Raw genomic sequence first — 21,871 nt, forward strand, 5'->3', positions numbered from 1 at the left:
ATTTATTCATTTTCATGACAATAGCCACAGAGAAAAGAAATGCTCTCCTGCCTCTCCCCAGGGACCTGAATTGAATTCCCAGGGCTGCCAATCAGATCAAGAATTTAACAGCATTTATTCTGTGGGGAGGCTGTCTGGAGCCAGCGCATCAGCATCTGGATGATGCCCTGAGCCTGCACAAGCAGAGCAGCCAGAATCATGAATCTGCCTGGCTTGCAGTCCAATGAGAGATTCTGGACACATGCACAGAGAAGTGGTTTCTCTCTCATAGCAACATAAAGCGAGAGAGTCAAGGAAGCGTGTACCATTTCACTAAGACTCAAATTACAGGACACATTTTTCAGGCCAGAAATCATTGGCATTTGGACACACGGTGTTGCTGTAGATCCCACTCCCACAAACCAGGATCTTGACTCAGACTTAATGACTGGCAACAGACTTGTTTAAGTAGTTCCCATTTGGAACAGCAGTTTTGCACCAATGCATGCAGGAAAAGAGACCCAGAATGTTATGAGGCTAGCTCTTCTTCTGGGACACTTTGCAAAGAGTTAAATTGTATTTTATGTGACTTTTATCCCACTGCTTGCAAAATTAATTCATGTTTCAGGCTGCAGAGAACATGAACCATTCAGAGTGGCAGGGGGATGATAAGCTCTTAGGGTCACTTACTGCACAGATGTGTCCCAGTTCAGTTGCCACTGATTTTAGTAATAATTCAACAAATATATTTAGCCTATACAGGTTAGTTGCAGAAAATTCTGTAGTCTACAATAGTTTTCTCCTAAATATCACTGAGTTAGTGTATTTATTATTACAAAGTTTGCATGGCTGTTACTACAGAAATGAACAGGACCATATGGGTATTTCTGCCACTAGCAGTCCAAACATTCCCTTGCTGCAGTTTCACTTCCATGATTGTTAAATGCTCAACAAGAAAAAAAAAATCACGGTGCAAAGAATGCCGAGTCCCCTTTTGTTCTTTCCTGAAGCACTTCTAGCAGTGGCATTTTCGGATGTTGCTTAAAGCATGGCACAGCCAATGCAAGACACCATATTCTACTGAACATCCTGGAAAGGTTTCCTGCCAGTAAAAGGCTGTTCCCAGTTTCCTCAGAAACTGAAGACTTGAAGGAAAGAGTCTCCCACAGCAGACACGAGAACTAGTCTCAGACTGGAAAGCGTTCCAGCAGGATTTCAGGAGACAAAATCAGCTATCAAGACCTGGCAAGTACAACACACAGTGAATTACACTAAGGTATCTCAAAGGTATTATTGGCATTGCCCCATCTTCCCACTGCACCATCACTGAACCAGAATATAAGGTAACTTCATATTCCATCTGATGCAGGAAAATTTTCAGCTACTACCAAGGACTCAAACACAGTAGTACTAGTGATGACAATGGATGCCAGAACTTATTATGTTGTCTGTTTCCCTCTATTAAGCCCAAATTATTTTGATAACATCTATAAATGGGTGCATGCCATCCATTGGAAATTCCTCAACTTTCTTTTTTAAGGATAGCATGTTTCTGTATAGAAATTAAGAGCTGGGGGGACAAGGTTTCATTGACAGCACCATGGAAAAGGTTATGCAAATAACTGCCAGAAAGGCAGGCTGGATTTTAGTGCAACTTACAGACTGATTCAAACTGAGAACTCTGTTTTATTGTTATTCACCCATTTAAGGTCCTATTTTCACTTCAGTTTCCATAGAAACCCCTTGTCCTAAATCTGCAGCACTTATAGCCTTTTAGTGTCATGGGTTCTTTCTTTACAGCTCTAATTACACCATCTTCCACAAGGGGAAATGGCTGGGATGCTTTTCCCACCACAGAAACATGCAGGAAGTGCTGCTCTGTAGACAGAGGGAATATAAAACCTAATCATAAACCTTCAAACATTGTCCTTTTTGGACAATCCCCCTATGTCACAGCTGAATGTTTTATTGTTTGGGTTTTGAACATGGACCACAGCAGAAATAAGGATGGAATTTGCAGAGGAAAAAAGTATTTTAAGATTTGGGTTAGCTTTTGCCTCTCCTCTGTCTTTTCTGGTCGATGGTAAAGAATAATTAAATATGACTGAAGAAACTGGAAAAACACTTGTAAATTAACTACTCTGGTGTCACATGGTTATTAAATACATAAGCTTGAGCAAGGCTGTCAAGGCATATGGTCCAGAAAGACCTCCCACTGCCATAGGAATGAAGCTCATGTGCCCTTTTATTCATTTAATTCAGCTCTCTGGTCTGCATACAATTTTCTTCTCAGCACATGAGGGGTTAAGGTTCCCACCTATGCATTCCAGATAGACTCAATAAGACTTTTTCAGTGTGCTAATACAAAACACACAGAGACCTTTGTCCTCCTACATGCTGGTAAAATGCCTGTTGTGCTATGCAGATTATTATTGTTATTATTATTTCTGGCGCTGTCACTTCTAGCTATGGTGCTTCAAAGCAATGATATTAAAAACATAAAGGCAGGCAGCCCTTTGGAAATGAGGAATTGCAACAGCAACGTCAAGAACTTTTTATAGCACCCCTTATTGAAACATCTGGAGGAAGTATCATCTACTGGTTAGTGAAGATAGCTAAAAAGCCAGGACTCCTATGTTCTGTTTCTAGGTCTGTCACTGTCACCGACTTCACATAACCTTGGGCAGGCACCTTAAAAGTTATATAAAACTTTTTATATATATATATCTATCTCCTAATTTGCTTCTTTATGATAGGTAAAGAAATAATCTAACATATGCTGAAACTTCCTTTTATAAGCAATAACAAAAGATGTGTCAACATGGAGAAAGTTTTCTGCTGTCACTCCAGTGGTACAAACGCCTATTTAAGGACACAGCCAGTCATCATCACCCAGAACCAGCACTTACCTCCTGCAGCTGCTCGTTTACTCCTCCCATTTCTTCTGTCCTTACAGAGATTGTGTTGCCACCGATTGGCAAAAGGAACACTTCTTGTGAGCACTACCCAATTTTCTTCAGGCACAGCCAACAGGTTTGCACTGGCCAACACTGAAACTGTTTAAGACAGACACTCACCTTTGCCTGGGGCTCTTCTGGTGATCAGTGGAGAGAGCAACATCAGTTGGTGATGGTAACATCTTTTACTAGCACAGCTGAATCTGGAAGACAATGTTTGCCTCTAATCCGACTGTGATGCAAGTGTTTTCTTTAGGGGAAGAAAATAATGTTAATGAATTAACATCTTCATTTGTTAATATGCCCTCATATCTGCATAATTTTATATAGCCTAGAGGCTGTCCCAGTGCTTTTGACAAAGAACCCTACTCCTTACCAATATAATTTATGCAGATACAGAAGTGGGGTACAGACCAAGTTCTGAATCCTAGTATTCCCCTGTTTTGCTGGTGGCCACATGCCTCCTTGCGCTGCTCCCAGGTGAGCTTAAATTGAGGTCAACTGGACATCCCAGACAAGCCTTCTCATGGATCAGTCCATGATGACTGATGCAGCGATACACAAAGCAGTTACTTAAAGTGTAGGAGATGGTGAGGAAGAGGGTATTTGCTGTTCTCTTAGATAGTCTTAAATCAGATTTGAAACTGAAAGAAATATTCAAACTGAATTCTTCCCTTTAAGCTTCAAAACCCAAGCCCTCACCCACTCCTTGCAAATCCTGAAAAGTCTCCTTGGTAAACCCCAACTCAGTAATAGGTTTTCCAATGCAGAGGTTACTGTGCAGATATAGAACTGCTATGGTCCTTCCAACAAGGTCTTCTGATTACTCTACATAAAGCATATCTGATAAAATTTAAATGAGGCCCATAAACCCAGAGTCTTTTAGTGGACATCTTATCTAGTAGCAGTTTGAACTGCTCTACCAAACAGCACCACACAGGTCCAGAGGGCAACATGAGCAATAGCTGGAGCACTGAAGCTCTGCTGTCTTTTACGGTGTTTAGGAAGTGCTCCATGCTCTGAGAGGGCCTGCTTCAAGTGAGAAGTGTGCCTTATTAGGATAGGAGAAAAAGGACGACCTGTGGTCTTCCTGACATCGAAAATGATAGCATCGTGTATGGGGCAACTGCAGTGTTGTTTATTGGCTCCATAACCATTAGAAAAATACTTAGATATCCAAATCTACTTCACCTGGCATTTCAACTAAAATGAATTTGAAAGAAAAAAAGTAGTCGTTGAGACAAAGGTGATCATGAGGTGATAGGTGGAGAGGACACAGAACACAATGCTGTCTTTTTGCTATATTCACAACACAGTGTGGTCCTCACACCTTAGAGTCTCCCTATCACCACATAGATCTCAAACCAAAATAGCAGGAACTTAAAAATCACATCTTGAACATACACACACTCCTCAGAGCAAATGTAGTGAAAGAAACATCACAAATATTTATTTGGCTATGGGAATTGCTCTTCTTATCATTGTTGTGCTCTTGCCATAATTCCTGTGAATGATGATGCTTCAAAGATGCTTTTCATGATTGCCTGCATCAGCAGAAAGCCACTTGCCTAAGTCCTTACAGAAACAGAGCAAAAAACTAATCCCAGCAAAATCTGCACAATAACTATTTTCAAGGTTAGCGAATGTAAAACATTAGTCATTTAACCACAAACAGCAACCACAGTTACCAAGTGCAGGCAGCTGTTTAAATGACGGCTTATGACAACCCAAAAAGCTCATCCCCCCACCCCCTTCAAAATGGCACAGAAATGCAACAACTTTTGAATAGTGAACAAATTCAAGAAGAAAATTCCATAAAGAGTAGAGCTACATTTGTCAGGTAAATTATCTTTTCGTTTGGTATCCTACATCCTGACACTCTCCAGAAGCAAGAGGCTGCCATCATTTACCAATATTTCCTGAACACAGTGTGGTTCCAAGTCAAACCAGAGGTTGTGCTTACCCCACCAGCTAAGGCTTTTAATCCCCAAGAGCCGCATGCAGTCTGATACAACTTTGCCCTCATCAAACTGTTACCTGTTTCAAGTGTTTGCAGATGTTTTCCAGCTGTGTCAGAGGCTGCCATTACGACTTTTTTGTTAACGACGCTTGAAAGTTTTCCTTTAAAAATAGTTCAGGCCCATGTAAACTACAAGTATTGAGATGAGGTGGAATGCAGGCTCAGCATTCACAGCCTGCTCTGCCAATTGTCGCCATGCAAAACAAGAGCAGCTCTCATATCTGATGAGCAGGATGTGGGAAACAAATCACTGCTTGGGCACTGGCAGCTCTTTTGCAAAGCTATTTCCAAAATACGCCTTGGGAGAAAAAGAGGTCACCAAATTCCTTGTTGCCAACTAGCATATGCTTCAACATCGAAGCTGCCTGTGCCATAGGGTACATGGGATACGTTACACAGGGACATGACACTGGCTGGAAACTACTCAGGAACAAAAGGAGAAAACATGCATATTCTCAGCGCTGGGAAAGACAGGAATGTGGCAGTAAATGTTAATGTAGGAGAGGTTATATACAAACCAGCCACTACAGATACAGGTATTAGCTCATCCTACAAAGAAAGGAAGGGAAACCCCTTGTTTCTTATTGCTGGGGTGATCATTGACTGTCTTCCTTGGGGCCAATGAGCCCCTTTTTCACCCATGCTGGGTGGGAGATTAATTCCAGAATTAACAGAAGCATGGGAGACTCCTCCCTGCTCCCTCAGTCAACACCTCAGACTGAGCTTGTGTTCTGCACCAGCAGGAATGCTCAAGCCTCACAGCTTTTTGTACTGCGTTCATTGCCTATGTCCACAAAGGTTCAGACACCCTTTTATTTGGTCCCACTTCCTAATATGACACACTGTGGAGAATGCAACCATGGATGGGTGTCAGGGCATACAGGAGGGGCTGTGCTGTGTGTTAGGAGTGCATGTGAAAACATCTGAGCTCACAAGAGAAACTCAGCATTTCCAAGATAGAGTTCTTCCCTCAGCATTCTAGTTAATTATGGCTTACCTCACTTCTTCCCATCAGAAATCCCCTTTGTCCTTTCCACTACTGTGCTGTTAAGTGTCTCACGCTCAGCACTGACAGGTGACAAATGAAGCGTAAGTTGGTTCACCACTCTGACCCTTCTTGGCAGGTTTACTGGGCTGGGCCTGACCTTTTCTTGCAGGCTAAGCAAATTTCCCTTCTCTGATATTCTGCTCACAGGGTGCTGCTCTGTGGCAAAGCACCAGAGTAGAAGCTTCTCACTCCCCACTGCGGGTCTAGGAGAAGCCCTCTCCTGGCACCTCAGTCAGAATGATCAGGAAAGAGCAGATACAGCAGAATGTGAGGAATATCCTTTTGATAAGTGAACTATAATGGTAAGATTTTTTCTAGACACAGGAGAAAGGGACTGAGGGCATTGCTGCAATGCCACCCTGCAATGCCACCCATCCCCTCCAAGCAAAGGTAGTGCTTCTCCCATAAAATACTGAATTTTCTGTGCGGCTTTCAGCAAACAGAAGTTTTCCAAAAGAGCTGGTCAGCAATAGCTTCTTTCATGACAACTTGCAAAGAAGGAAGCAGGAGGGATGATTTGTGCCCGGTACAAAAACAAACCACAAAGACATCCCATGCAGCAGACTCACACAAAGCTGAGCTCTGCACATCAGAATGCTCCCCAGAGATGGAGTCAAAGAATCAAAGCAAAGGAGCAGTGATACGCAGTGATACAAATAGCCTGACTTTTCAAGCACATCAAAGGCCAGAAAACAAGTCCCTCTCAACCCCAGGGACCAAGATAGAAAAGATCTAATAAAGAATTCAAATGCCATAATCACATAATCCAATAAACTACAGTTAAACCAAAACACCTCTTTAGCAAACATCCAAGAGGAAAGGCTCCAAAGCACTGGGCCTGGATGGCTCCCTTCACTTCTCCCTGTTAACACATCACCTCCTGTTGGTGGGACAGATCTGAAGGTTTGTTCTTGGTATCAAATTCCCACACGGGAAAATGGAAAAGGGAGCATCTCAACAAAAAGAAACAGCACACATCAGCCAGTTGCAGTGCAGAATGCATGCTGGAGTGACTTGCCATGAAGGGAGCTGATTAAGATATCTATATGGGAAAGATGAGAAAGGATAGAAGTTGGGAAAGAAAAAGGGAAGAAAGACATCCTCTCCAGATTGCTGCCAAGGTAACTCCCTGTCTGTATCCTCCCACAGTACTCCATCCATTTTTTAAATTTTATTCTAGATACCTTCCTTCCTTTCTTCCAGTCCCATATGATCTCTTCTCCCTTGTCATCTCTGAATCTCTCCCTAGTGTACTACCTGCAACTCCCACAGTCATTCTGACCAAGTACCTGCTCCTCCAGGTATGTCTCTTCCATCATCTCCCTGCCAAGTCTGCCAAGCAGGGAAATGATCTTTACTTTGGCATTGTAGAGAAGTGGCAGCTGCACCAAGCACTACAAGCCTGAGGCAGGATGACCCTGATGCTCACATACAGCTATCTGCTTGGTTATACATCCCATAGAAAGATGATCTCCCTTTGACACTGATACTGGTATCAGCCAGAAATGTTGTCTCTCCTTTGACATGTTAGGTAGGACTACCCCCTTCTCCTTCCAAGCTCAGACATGTGGATAGGACCAGATTTAGAGGGGGAAATTCTGACTTAGCCCAAGGAAGACAGATCTAGACTTAGAATCCTTCCTTTGACAGCAAGCCCATCCCTCGCCTAACTTGAGTAATCAGGGAGGACAAGTTTTGCTGACGTATGCTTCCCTTAGGTATTTGCTTTTATACCAGCTCCTGAGTACAGTCAGTGAGCAGAGAGCAGTAAATCTCTCTGAAACACAGCAGGGGATGGCAGGACCAGAAAGGGTCATTTCCTCTTGCAGAGACTAGAGCAGACAAGTGCTGTTCAATGGGTACAAAGGCAAAGGGGCCCTCAGCTCCTCTGATATGTTTGTATATACAGATGCTTCTGCAGAATTCTAATACTGTCCAGTTAATCTGTATATAAGTAGTAGAATTAACATTTGTAAATACATCAACCTTGTCCTGGCAGAATTCCACCCTAATTGTTTTCCTTCCTGGCAGTCTCCCATCATTAGCCCCTCTTCTACTGTACAAGCCACGTGCTAATCCCCATTTTCTCTGAGAGTATAATATTCCCATGAGATATATTATAAAGTGCTTTGCTGAAATCTAGCTAGACAGTGTCTGCTGATGATTCAAGATAGTTAAGTTTTCTCATTAAAGAAATACATTCAATTAGTTGTAGACACAAGGAGAGTATAGAACTGGTTGACTCGAATGTTGCTGCAGAGCCTTAGCACATGACGTGTATGCTCAAGCCAGCAGCAGTTTCGGACCTGATGCCTCAGTTTTTACAGCAAGTGCAAAGTGTAGGCACCTACACAAAATGCTGGTAAGGCACAAGGAAGAATGCTGGAGTTCAGTGAAAAAGTACTTTTTCTGTAAGCAAACATTATGGAGGGGAACACAGCTCAGTACATCCATTACAGTTCTAAGAGTGGGAATTAACTTATTGGAAAAGGTTGGGCAGTAACCCAGACACATGACCCCCATCTGGAATAAAGCCAGAAAGGGTCATCAGCTCTTTTAAACTCCTTGCTTTATGCAATATGAAATCACTTACTGTTGATGCAAAACATGACAGTACTTGCATAGGTTATTCAAGAAAAATCCACTACCTTGATGTGCCACATACATTTCTCTTCAACAGAGCAGCGTGCATGAGCATATTCACACCAATTGTACTGTGAATTTCTGAAACAGGGATATAGTAGAAATGGGAAGAAAATGGTGAACTGTTATATATGATCTTTTACATGGTGAGTTATCAGTTGATTTATGTAGCAAGAGTCCCACTGAGTTAGTTCATGATAAATTCATGAGGCATGTGCTTTTGATCACACAGTGCTCTTCTCATGTCTTGCTATTTCCAGCTCCCTCTTTATCCATCTTCTGGAGATAGTATTCTACCTCACATGGTAAATTGATACTATAGACAATAAGGACTAATCTGCATTAGTTTCCTCTTCTGACATGCCACATTCTGGAAAGGAGGAGATGCAGTGCAAGCAGGCTGATTGGAGGGGTTAAGTCTCTCCTAATACACTCAGGCATGTATGTCCCTATGTGAAAGAAAGGGCTGACAGGGACCAGTCCTCAATCAGCTAGCCTAAGACAATGGTGCTCTACATTGCACATGCAGAACTAAAGCACTCCTGGGTTCACAAGTCACTTAGCGGATGGATGACTTTCCCTGCTAAACTGGGTCAGATGAAAACTTTCTCAGGGAAAAGACGAGAGAAAACAGTCTATAGATTTAAAAGGTGCATCAGTTTCTTGTTTAGGCCTCAGATGTCATAAATTCTGCAGTCTGAATTCATCCCCAGTTTAAAGCTATACTGCTTTAATCTGGGGATGCATGAGCATAGCTATACCTAAGGAGTAACTGGAGACATCGCAACCAGCACAGAACCCGGCACAGGTTAACCACCAGATATTTAACCAGCCTTTTGGAAGGGTTGTGCAGCCCACACACTTGTACCATATTGCTCCAAATAGGCACCCTTCAGATCAGCATTAAGGATGACTCAAAGCACATTGTGGCATTCCCCAGTTCTCAGCCTCAGTTTGCTCTCACTGAAGCCAGCAGTAATCTTGGTGAGCATTGCATGTGAGCCCATGGAAGATAACCCTTCTCAAATCCCATACTGCTTTATAGTTTGCAACTGCTCAGTACCCAGAAACAAATGTTCCAAAGCTAGTTTTAGGGCACAATGGCATCCCTAGGTTATCTTTATTGGGAGAGCTACATAGTAGGAAGGAAAAGCCAGGATGGCATTGCTACAGTGGCATGACAGTAACAAACAGCTGCATGACAAAGTGATGCAACCTAGAGAGCAGCCCAAACTGGCCTATCTACAAATCAGAATGTGCTTCTGCACCTTGGCAAACAGTGACTAATGGGAAGATTGCTGCTTTTCAGCACAGACAGAGCTTCACAGGAAGGAGAACAGTCTTGGGAAGATCTCTGGCATTTGAACCAACTGCTTTGGTCTGAAGAACTGTGATGAGGGCACATTCCAGAGTCACAAGGCTGTGTCCATCACAGGCTAGGAAGCACTGACTTGGAGAAAGCAACCATAGTGGAGCACACCTGCTCTAATGAGAGAGTAACCACACCAGATACAACACAGAATGATCTATGTCTCATTTTCCCCATCTCTAAGACTTCACAGCTGAGAGATGCATGGAGAGGAGAGGAAAGAAACTGCATGAACTAAGGACTGTGTGCTAAGCTTGGACGTTCATGTTGGGAGAGATATGCCAACCACAAGACAATTCCTTATATCAAACACACAGTGCGTTGCCATTTGTTAAACAGAAGTCCTTTGGTGTCCAAATACTTAGTTCTGATTTAGTGTGTGGTACAAGAACCCCTGTCGTTTTAAACATCCTCAGTAACTGTGGCACTTTGGGAGACACAATAATTAGCATAATTGCCAATTCAGCCTCTAATAATGTACAATGCACTCATTAACCCAATTAACCCCACACAGCACAACAACCACACAACTGATGTGGTGGACGGGAATGGCTGCTTGACAGCCCTGCCACATCCCTGCACGCTGACATGACACTTGCAAGGGCTGAAGGCAACTCCCAGTGGCAAGACCCCCACTCAGCTTGGACATGGGGCACGCTGCCACCTGAGCTGGTGTGTTAGCCATGCACTCAGCTTTCCTCAGCCCTGTCTCAGGGTAATAGAGGAGTTCCTCCTCCCACAAGGTTTTGCCTGGAATGGGCTGGTACACTTAATTAAGCACTATGTACCAACACCCCCATACGCACACCCCACCTCTCTCTCCCTGGAAGTGTCTCAGGTGGGATTCACTTGCCTGCTTTTGCTGCTGCTTAATTCAGTCAGACTGGTAAATAATTCAGCAGGCACTCAGCCAACAAACAAACAGGCAGGCAGCACAAATGGCCAGACATGGACATGGAAGAATGAGACAGAAAGAAAAACCAAATGGGAGAGTAACAGCCTTTGCAGGAGATCCTTTTCTACAGGCAGGACTTCAAGTAAGAAGCCATGCTTACTTCTTCATTCTCTGCAGTTACACTCACAGCCCCTAAAGAAGCAGGGAGTCTGTCTGTCTGACGCTGCCATGACCTACCAACAATTCACTGGCTGGGGTCCCACTGAATGGCTCCCCAGCCTTTTGCTTCACTTTTAGGGAGAGCTTCAGTGCCCTTCTTAAGCTCTTCAGCTTTGAAATCTCTCTGTGACAGACACCAGTAGCTCTTGGGCTGGAGCTGGGCACATGGGAGTTTGCATCATTGACTCAAGTCTGTTTAGGTCTCTGTTTTCCCAGCTGTAAAAGAAGATGAAAATCCTTCCCCAATGGGGTCTCAGCAGGCCCAACAAACAGGAGCAACACTAGGAGCCCTAGAGTTCTTCTGATGAAATGCCAAGCCTTGGCACTTTTAGTCCAGGGGTCACAGAGTAATTTCAACATGAGGCTCTTCCCACCACCCTGTGTTACAGACAGGCAAACAGACCAGGCTGTTTTCATAATGCAGCCCATTAAATGAAAAGGCTGAGAAATCATCTCATTTTGGCAGCACTGTGCACCACTCACACCACTTAGGTTATCTGCATGAGGAACCTGTGGGATTCTTGCATCCATGCAGGAAGCTAACTTTGCAGAAGTTGGCTGGAGAGTGGATGCAGTATGGTGTTAAACAGCACCAGTGAAATTTGGCTAGCAAAGAAGACACCAACTCCTGATTTTAGCTGGAGGAACCCACACAAGGCAAAACTGTTACCCACTTTACTATCCTGTGTGTAGATGTGGGAGCAATCAGGCACAGGCAGCAGAACAGAGGGAAGACCACGTCGATTCTCACAAGTGTCTCCCCTCTTCTCCAAACTACAACAGTTCACTGACTCTCCATCAGCTTCCCTGGTTGCTTCACATCAGCATGCAGAGAAGTGAGCAGGAAGCAAGCACTGACTGGTAAAGTATCAGTTCTCAGGCAAGAGATTCCTTACCCCCAGCCAAAGAGAAAGCTACAAACATTATAGGAATCTGCACCAAAGAGGCTTGCTGCAGTGACATTTCATCCTGTTAAACAGTCCTATTCAGCCTCCCAGACATTCTGCAGGACAGTCAGCTTTTCAGAAGGTCCAGTCCCATAAGTAAAAGTCAGTCACAGAATAAATCAGAAATCCACATCTACAGGCACTGATGATGCTTCAGTAACATTGCTTTTTCCTGCAAGGTGTAAGGTTCTTCATAGTTCAAGATATACAGTGCTCCCAGCCCAGAGATTTGGAGTTTCCCCACCCCTATGTCTGTTCCAGAGGCTGTTGATCCTCTGCCACTGAGGAAGGCTACCTTGAATACTGTAAGCCTGGCAGATCAGGGGCAGGGGGGGCCAAGAGATAAAGGAACTGTTAGTTTCCCTGTTCGTACTCTGCACATGGCACTGGAGGAAGAAAGGCTAAGAATTAGAAGAAACACCTACAGAATGGTCTCAACGTTCACCAAGACCATGGCCCATTAATTCTGGAGCAGTCAGACTGGCACAGAGCCCTGGAGGGTGCTTGTGGCATCTCCACTCAGCTCCCTCACACATCTGCTCCAGAGGGCAGGCAAAGGAAAGAAGCTGTGCCTATAGTATATTGGCCCTTTGGAAAAACAGAAGCTCACACAAGACTTCAGGAAAACATTAAGAGTAGCACAAGTTTAGACAACAGTGCTGAGCGCTGGATATACCTGTATCTTATGTCTTTGGACACAACATGGACTGCAGAAGAAACATCTGCAGTATGACAACTGCTTGGAAAGTAGTAATTTTCTTTAAGTAATAAAGGCTTTCAATGCAAAAAAAAAAAAATTGCAATGAATTTTGGAAGGCTTATCAGGAATGAAAGTTACCTGACACTCTGCCAGGACAAGTATCACATGAGACTGACTGAGCTCCTACTTTCTTCCCCTTGTGATAATTCAGTGAACACACCTGAATACCACTTCTACTGTTCCAGACTTGGACAGGAACAACCTGATACAGACAACACATGCATGCCACACTTGGCACTCTAGGCCACGAGTACCCATTTGTTTTACTTCTATTACCTACCCGTACCTGTTGCCTCTCCTGATCTGTCCTGGTGTCAGCTTTAACACCACTTGTGGCAGGGAACTGTGGCAGGCTGAACTATCACTGTGTAAAGAGTGTGCCTTTTATTTCTCCTGACTAGAGTTCTGCCTCTCCCACCAAACAATGCCTAATCATGTGAAGGGTCATAAGAATGAAGTGTCTGAACTGTGAATAAAAATACTCAATCTCTCATTAAAATCATCTACAGTGTTGCAAGGTAACAAGTGCACCTGTATTTCAAAAAGGCCCTATGGTTTTTCTGGAGGGCTAGAGACTCAAATGCTGTAAGCTGGTAAATTAATTTAAATGTTAATTAAATATAGTCATAGTCATATTGCTGTTCCATGATGGGCTATAAACAGAGATTCTGTAAAACTAATCCTTTAGAATCCTCTGACTGCATCAATGAATAACCAAAACACACAGTATCATCAAGCACCAGAAATACAAACTCCAGTCTTACATAAAAGCTGACTTCCACAAATAACATATTTCAACCAGAACAAAGCTTCAGGATGATTCAAAGTAAACACTCCAAACCAACCCCAAACAGTAAACCAAAACATTTGTAGTGGGGTTTTCTGTGACTAATCTTAAAATAGTAACGAAGCTTTTATGAATGTTATTTTGAAAGAGTTTTTTACACATATAACAACAAATCAGCATAAGACAATTGTATTAATATGGGTAGTTTGTTTTAGCTAGCCATCTGAGCATCCTGTGAAAATATCAGCGTATGGAGTCAGTAACTCAGGAAACTCCCATGCACTACAAGTCTGCCAAAATAAAATCCAAATCTCCAAGCACTATCAACTATCAGGAGTCACAGTGTTACCAAAAAGACCTGTCTCTCAGTCTGCTGGGATCCTTCTAGGCCATGACTAGCGTGGGACACAAGGTGTTTGGCATAGCTTACGCGCAACGTGTTCATTAGGTGAATGCCCTTGGTCTGTGCTGACTCCTCGCTACAGATATTTAACCAGTTTGCAGGTGAGGATTGTCACTGAGGTGGTAGTGGAAAGACATGAATTTCAAAGGAGGTGGCAGAACATTGTAAAAACATCTCTTAGATTATCAACTCCCTGAATCTATCCTTGGAGCCACATAATTACATGATAGCTGCCAAACTTTGGGATGCAGAAATACCCTTTGCAAGAGTAGAAGACGTGCAGGTTGGTTTATTAACACGCTTCGTGTGAACATCCTCAGAGTCTCATTGAAAGGGATGAAAAAAGCAATGGAAGGGTGACTTGAGTAGGTGTACATACACAGCAATTACAGGAGAAAGAAGCCTTTTCAGGCTAGGGAATAACAGCATTTTCTCTGCAAAAAAAGAGAAAGAAGTAGCAAGCAACAGCCACTGCTCGACGAACAGTTGCAGAGTTGTACCCGCTAGACCCTGTGCAATTTGAAGAGCAAGAGCCCAGAAAGGCACTCCAGGAGAAAGCTCCCTTCTGCTGGTGGGTAAAGAGTCAGTCAGTGATCAGAAAGCACAGTGCTCCTGGAGACAAGGCTGCCGCTGTCATGGCGGGAGCCACCATTACGCTATGGTGAGCTCTAAGGTACGTGTGGTGGCAGTGTAGCATGGCACCGCTCACTTGCTGACTCTCTGTCAAGTGTTTAGTTACCTCCCACCCACAGAGACAACGGGTTAAAAGTGAAGTGGGGCTACCACTGACCAGGTCTGGATACAGCTTTTGGGTTTGTGCCTGGACCCACCTCGGGTGAGCGATGAAGTCACGTGAAATCTTATGGCGGTTCTCAGCAGGGTCGTGCAAACCCCTTCTGGTTTTGGCTCAGACAGGCTCATATTCCCTGAACCTCGATCTGAAATTTTGTTTCAAATACACACAGGCCCTCCAAGCGTAACCACAGCCAAGATCACCCTGGTTGCAAATCAAACGTTCAGCTGGTTTCCACCCCGAATCGTAAATCCCACCCTGTCACTTGGAACCTAGCCCATTCTGCTCAAACCTCAGCCGGCATTTGGGGGAAACTTGACCCCAGTTCACTGAAAGGTTTGCAAATCCAGCCCATGTTCTGGGTTTGTAACAAACCTCCAAAAAGGGCAAAATGCCCTTGGTTTTAGGGTTCATCTGGACCCTGTTGCCAGAGTCATGGTGTCATCTAGCGGTGACAGCCTGTATGGGCACACACACAGTACCCACCTCCACTTCCCAAGCATCCCCTCAGTGTAGTGCAACTGCAGGTCCAGTGAATAATTACCTCCCGAAGTACACCAACTTTTGGAGCGGCAGAACAGCCCCACCATTTCAGCAAAAGCCATTCGCATCTCAAGGACAGCTCTTTGCAAAGGCTCCCTAATAAACTGAAGGGTGAGCTTTGTTTTTCTATCACTGCCACACAATTCGTAGACTCAATCTCCTGGGAAAAGGGCAAACCACAATAATTTTGAGGGATAGCAATCAGAAGTAGGCTCAGCTGTAAACAAGTTTTAAATCTGAAAGTGAATCTCAGCATACAAGTTGCATCTGTTGAAACGTCACTTTTACCTATACTGTTGCCAATAATGCTCAAAAATCCTAGTAATAGGTACTGGAGGAAAAAGGACTCCAATTTCAATTTGTACTCTGACAGCTCACTTGCATAGGCACACAAATGTGCTCAGTTCTCAAGAAATGGCAGATGAATTCTGGATTCCAAACTTATATCCTATTGGATTCAAGTTCCTTAAGAGCTGAGCAGTCAAAGCAGCTGCCAAATTCAGAGCACATCTTTTGCAAAAAATCAAGCTCCCTACATTTCACTTCAAGCATTTCTGAAGGGTTTTGGCCCACCATATATCCCATGCAACATGTTAGAGCAACACAGATTTCTGCTCTCGGTGAAGCTGGGAACTGAGATAGCTGCTCTTAAGCTTGCTCTGGTTTTAAGGAATCTTTGGTGAGATTTAAGCTTAGGATTTTTTCCTTTCAGCTGAGACGAAGCAGGAACACAAACATGATTGGTTTCCCAGGCTCAGCTGATGGGTAGGAACCCAGTTACCATGGTCCTGTTCCCATAGCCTCAGGCACTGCACTGAGTCACTTGTCCCTCAAGCTGGTAAGAGCTACCTCTCAAAGGAAAGAAAACTCTCTTCAAATTGGAAGATGGATCACAGCGTCAGCAGAGAGTCAGGGAAAAAACTTATTTCAGCATTGTCCTGGAAGTCAACTGGGTTTTCAGGTTCCTGAGGTCTTTCTGAGGTTTCATCACAGATCCAGTCCAGGTGTTTCCTTGGCAGGTTTGTCTTCTTGCCTAGAGCTTAATCCCTCCCTCTGATCTAGTCATCCTGTCTGCAAACTAATGAGCTTGAAATTACTGTGTATTTGTGTGCCCCTCTGAGCTCTGATCTGTAACACAACCACAACCGTAGCTGGACTTGCTTCCTTCTTTATTGGCTGGGTTTGCAGCCTAAAGGCCAGGCTTGATGCTAAAAACATGGAAATTCAAATCCCAGTTTACATGTGGGGTAAGAAGGAGAAAGTGCTTTTCAGAGCCCAGCTTTCTGTTGGGATCCATCCTCAAACAGTGTTTTTTAAGCCTGGTAACAGCACAGGCCAGAGTTATCTTCATGGCAGAGGATTCCAAACACCTGATCCCACCTTTGTCACAGACAGCATGGGGAAGACTATTAACTGCTACTTGCCTGGACTCAAAATCACTGCAGGAATTATTCATAATCAATGATCTCTTTATAGGTGTGCTGAAGTGTTTTCTCTTGGACCTGTTTTCTTTCCCCATCCTACCACCTGGGTTCTGCTTATTCTCTGAGGCTTCAGACTTCACAGTGCCATCTACACACTATGTCTACTGCAAAGGTGAAGCCCAAGGCAAATTGCTCAAGGTAAGACAGAACGTTAAACTACTGCTATATTATTTTTTGTATTTTAGTAAATACCCATGAACCTTAAAATAATGGACAACTTACACAGAGCCTGCATATAGAGTACCTTTCACCCCAAAGCAGCTCTCCAAAAATGTACATGCATAGAACTACTGAAACGTAGCCACCTCTGGAGCTGAATACAGCTGCTGCTCATCCAACACAGTGCGATAATAACAAGGAGAACTACTGCACTGTCCATGATAAACCTCTGTTTTTTTGGTAAATGCACTATGGATTTCTGCATGCTTGCTATACCAGAGGAGACCCATATATTTAAAGGCTTCACCTGAGACAACAATGCAGAGTCAGCAAAACATATTTCCTTTATGTCCCCTGGAAGGTCAAAAACCTCCCCAGCAGAATATGCTGGAATACAAACTGCCAGGCTCTTGAGCAATTTCATATCTGATATTCAGGCACTCACTAGCTCTAACGCTCAGTGCCTGCCGTGACAGATATGTCACAACTAAAGGTCACGGCAAGGTTTTCCCTGCCAGGCTTGCTCGCCTTACAGGGAAGGCAGATTTGTTTCTCCTCCATTGCTTTGCCCGCCTGTCCTAGGCACCACCGCTTGTTTCGGAGTGCCCTCTGCCGCCCAGCCCGCCGAGCTCTGAGGCTGCAGTTGAGGCCGAGAAAATCAGCGGCATCTCGGTTAAGGACAGACAGCAGTCAGCACCGTTCAGCCTCACATGCAGCTCAGAGCTCCCGAGCTAGATCGAGCTGAGACCCGAGCTCTGCATCTGGCTCTAATAACCAGAGCTGTAAAGGCAACAGGTTTGGAAAGCAATGCCACCTACCAGGGCTGCACAGACAATTGATTTGCAGGTCTGTTTCCTGGGGCAACTGTACCTCAGCTCACCTCCCACACCTCACAAAGCTCTTGCCCAGTTCTCGTCTGAGATCTGGGGCAAAAAGGCAGCAGATGCTCTTTGCACTAGCACTGCTGTATCCTTCCTTTGCAGCCATGGGAGGCAGCTTTACCCTTCACTTCCACCAAGCCCACATTGTCTGAGGGTAAGTAACTCCTGTCTCAAAAGGGAAATATGAAAGCTGACTTTCATCCCATTCTAGCCCAAGAAGTGGAGCCAGGAATCTCTTTGGGGGTCAGAGGGCCTCTGAAAACTGCAGAGAAACAGTTTCTATCTAGGTAGCAAGAGATCAGGTACTCTAGAAGGTACCACTAACTTACAACCTCTTATACTTTCTTTAGGCAAAATTGTTTAGTCAGTCAGTTATCCTCACAGCTCCAAGAATCCTTACCCTGCCCTTACCAATACTCTGTTCAAGCTGGTGCAGGCAGCCAGGCCTGACACTTAAGACTCAAGTTTCTGACTCTCAATGCCAGAACATCATGTGTTCCTGCACTTTGTTACTTACCTAGGTTAATAAAGTTCTTTTAAGAACAACACCCATAAGGAATGTTATCACTCACTCATGTACAATCACCTACCACACAGGTACAGCATTGTCCTGCACAAGAAACAGCTTTGCAATACATACAGTATTCTCTGTGCAATGAGGTCGAGTACTGCAAAGCTGCTAGGTCTGTGCTCCAAAGGGTAACGTGAAGTTCTCAGCAAGGAAATGGTTTGCACATGTGCATGCCAAGATGCACACACACATAATCTTCCTCTGTATGCTAAGAGCAGAGATCTTAGAAGAACTTAGATGAGGCAGTCAAAATATAACTCACCAAATCTTGCACTGGGGAAGAGAACTACATGATAGCAATATGTGATTTTTATCTCTTATCTTTTACTATCCAGAGGAATATTCCTCTCTGTGAGGTATCACTCTGATACTTCTACAAGGATGGAATTCCATGACTCTCCCCTTCTTACATTAGGATCAAAGTTAGCACCCCACGTGTTCACTCCTAATCAATATATGCAGCTGGGACTGGTTCCTAGATTTGCTACAGTTCAGACTTTTTTTTTTTCCCTCCCACAGCAAAGTACAATTTGTTTTGCCAGGCTTGTCACTGCAACACTAAGACAACTTAAGAACAGACCAAGATGTTCCTAGCTCTGTATATCACCAATGAGGGGGTTTCAATTCCCAAAGGTGTGTGGGGTATCAGGGTATGTAATGTAGTCTTTGTGCTGGCACTTACACCCATACTCCCAACAATCGCTCCCAATTCCCTTCCCCTTTTGGCTGTTGTCTTTCCCTTGGGAAGAGATACCTGAATGCAGTCAGGTAGGTAACTTCTCCCTCCAGTGAACTGCCAGCCACTGTTGCCTGCCTGTATGATTACTGTGATTGCTCATCTATGTCACTGCGTCATCCTCCCTGTTCTGCTCTCCCCAGGCAAGCAGAGCCATGCATACTGTTCATAAACCTTAACACAAGCTTGTTCACAGCTTCTTACTGCTACAGTAAATACCCAGGCTAACCGTGGCCACGCCGACCCTGGAGAGGGACCTGTTAGAATAACAACTCACAGCAACACTCTCACTGCTATTAGGCAACTGATACTGTACCAGAAATAAACACAAAGACATCACCTAGAACTGCAAAGCTCTAGGAACAGGGCTGTGGCAGTTGCAATGGCCCATCAGAACACACAGTCCTTTTGGGGAGGCTGTGCTATTTAATAAGCCAGCTGATGCCAGGACTGCGCGTTACCTGGCAAAAGCAGATGAGCTCTGATAAGTAGCTTATCTAATAAATACACTATGTCACCTTACAAATCTTGCTTCTTTAGGATAACTCCTGTGACCTCCCAAATGCAGAATCCTTACAAAAGCAGATGAGGCACAAAAAAACCTCAGACCAACCAACCCACCACAGACATACTAGGTAACAGCCTTCGCACCAGGCCTGGAAACTGTGGCTGCACCTCCAAACAATATTTCAAGATGCTTTTGGTAACAAGGTTCTGTCAGAGAGCCTTTATCTAGAAATAACCCCTGTGCATGCTGTCTTTGAGTATGCCATGTGCTGTCCAGCAGATTTTAGTCCTTGTTACATGGGACAGACAAAAATGCCATGGCTTAACATCAAAGAGCACAGGCACCATATTTTTCATAAGGTCAAACAATTATTAATCATGCTTTTAAGCTGTATCTACATTCAGGACAAATTCTTTTGTTTACTGCTCTTTTTTTGACAGCATTCATGCGGAAGCAAGGGAAAAGGATGGACATATTTGTGATGAAAAGGGGGGGTGGGGGGTAGTCTAATCTAAAGCGTTCTGTTGGCCACAATCCCTTCCCCCCCTCCAGCATTTTCCAAAGAGGACTCTAGCTCCTCTTCCCATGTTTGGTCATTTCATTGGCTCCTCCACAGAGTTGCCATTCTCTGCCCATATCAACCCCGATGCTACGCAGCATGTGCTGGGTGTCCACAGGGGGTACCACGACCCTGCCTACCAGCCAGAACATCACACAGGCACACTGCGCTAATGGAGGTGGGTTGCTGTGCTTCAGTCTCTAGCTCACATAATGAGATTAGCATTTGAATAGTGCTGATCAAGTTACCAGTAGCACTGAACCCTGGGTCCATCAGATGCAAATGAATCACTATAAATTTTGCTTCTTTCTAAAGGGTTCTTTATATGCATGGCCTACACAGAAAGAACTGCAGTGGGTATAGCCAAAGAAGTCTCTCTCTCACCATGACCCAGAATTTTTGAGAGTGGAGAAACCACAGGAGCATCTTCTCTTAGATAAAACTTTTTTTTTTTTTTTTTTTTAAATAAAAAAGAGCATTTTCTTCCCCTTTTAGATGCCTCTTTTTCTCCCAGCGCTGCGGAGGCATCAGAACACATTCTGATATAAGGGGAAACTTCAGGGACAAACCCCTTCAGAATACCTTCATGTAGGTCTTAATTCTACCTACTCTTAATTATCTGAGCAGCTTCTGTAAGTCCTGCCAGCCTCCTTGCATAAAGGGCATAACCTTTCCTGGTGGCAGGATGAAGGTGCAATAAGTAGTCTATGCCACCGCCAACTGCATTGATTCAGTATCTCCAAAGCACTTGCAATATTCTGGAGCATCTTAGTATTCTCACCTCCGCAGTCTCCCTGGAGGAAGATACATCCCACTTTGGAAGAATCATCTTTAGGGTACTGACTTGCATGATTAAACGTAAACTGCCTAATCCCTTCTGTATCTCAATGGCTGCTCTATTATAGGGGAGTTTTCTCCCACCTTTGTGCTGCAGGCAGAAACCCTGAGGGGAGGGGAAGGAAGAACAGTCAATTTGTGAAAATTAAATCTGCAGATGTCAGCAGGTGAGCTTTGGTACACACTGTTACCAGAAATCACAGGGAGAAAAGATGTCACAAGAGCTTGTCACTCTTACTATCACAAAGTTTTAACACATTCACAACAATGCAAACAATACAACCAAGGTATCTCAACTGCAGACATCTTACAGTTTTTAATAGCATACTGCAAACAAGCTTGTTCTTGTGATAACTCCAGTTGACCTCTACATGCAATTGGCTCCAGCTGCTTTCATTTCTCTGGACAAACTTGACAAAGAAACTAAGACCATGTCAGCTCTCCAGACAGCCTGACTGAAGTATGTAAAATAAGCGACCACTGTGATGAACACTCAAACTCATTCACTTCCTGATACAAAACCTTGGAGGGCTTTAATTGCACTCTAGTAAATTCTACACATCCTATGCCAGAACACACAGAAATTGCTACGTGGGTCAAGATTTGCAACTGGGAGTGACTTTCTGAAGTCAGCATTAGCAGAGCTCCATTTATTATTCCTGATGTTATTATGGGCCAGCTCATAGTCACTTCCAACAATACTACTACAAAGTGTTTGTTAGCAAGTTTACACCTAATAGTATTCATGCATCCTGTGCTCATTCAAGAGCAAC

This window comes from Falco punctatus (genome assembly GCF_963210335.1).
Source record: "Falco punctatus genome assembly, chromosome: 1".
Classification (NCBI taxonomy): Eukaryota; Metazoa; Chordata; class Aves; order Falconiformes; family Falconidae; genus Falco; species Falco punctatus.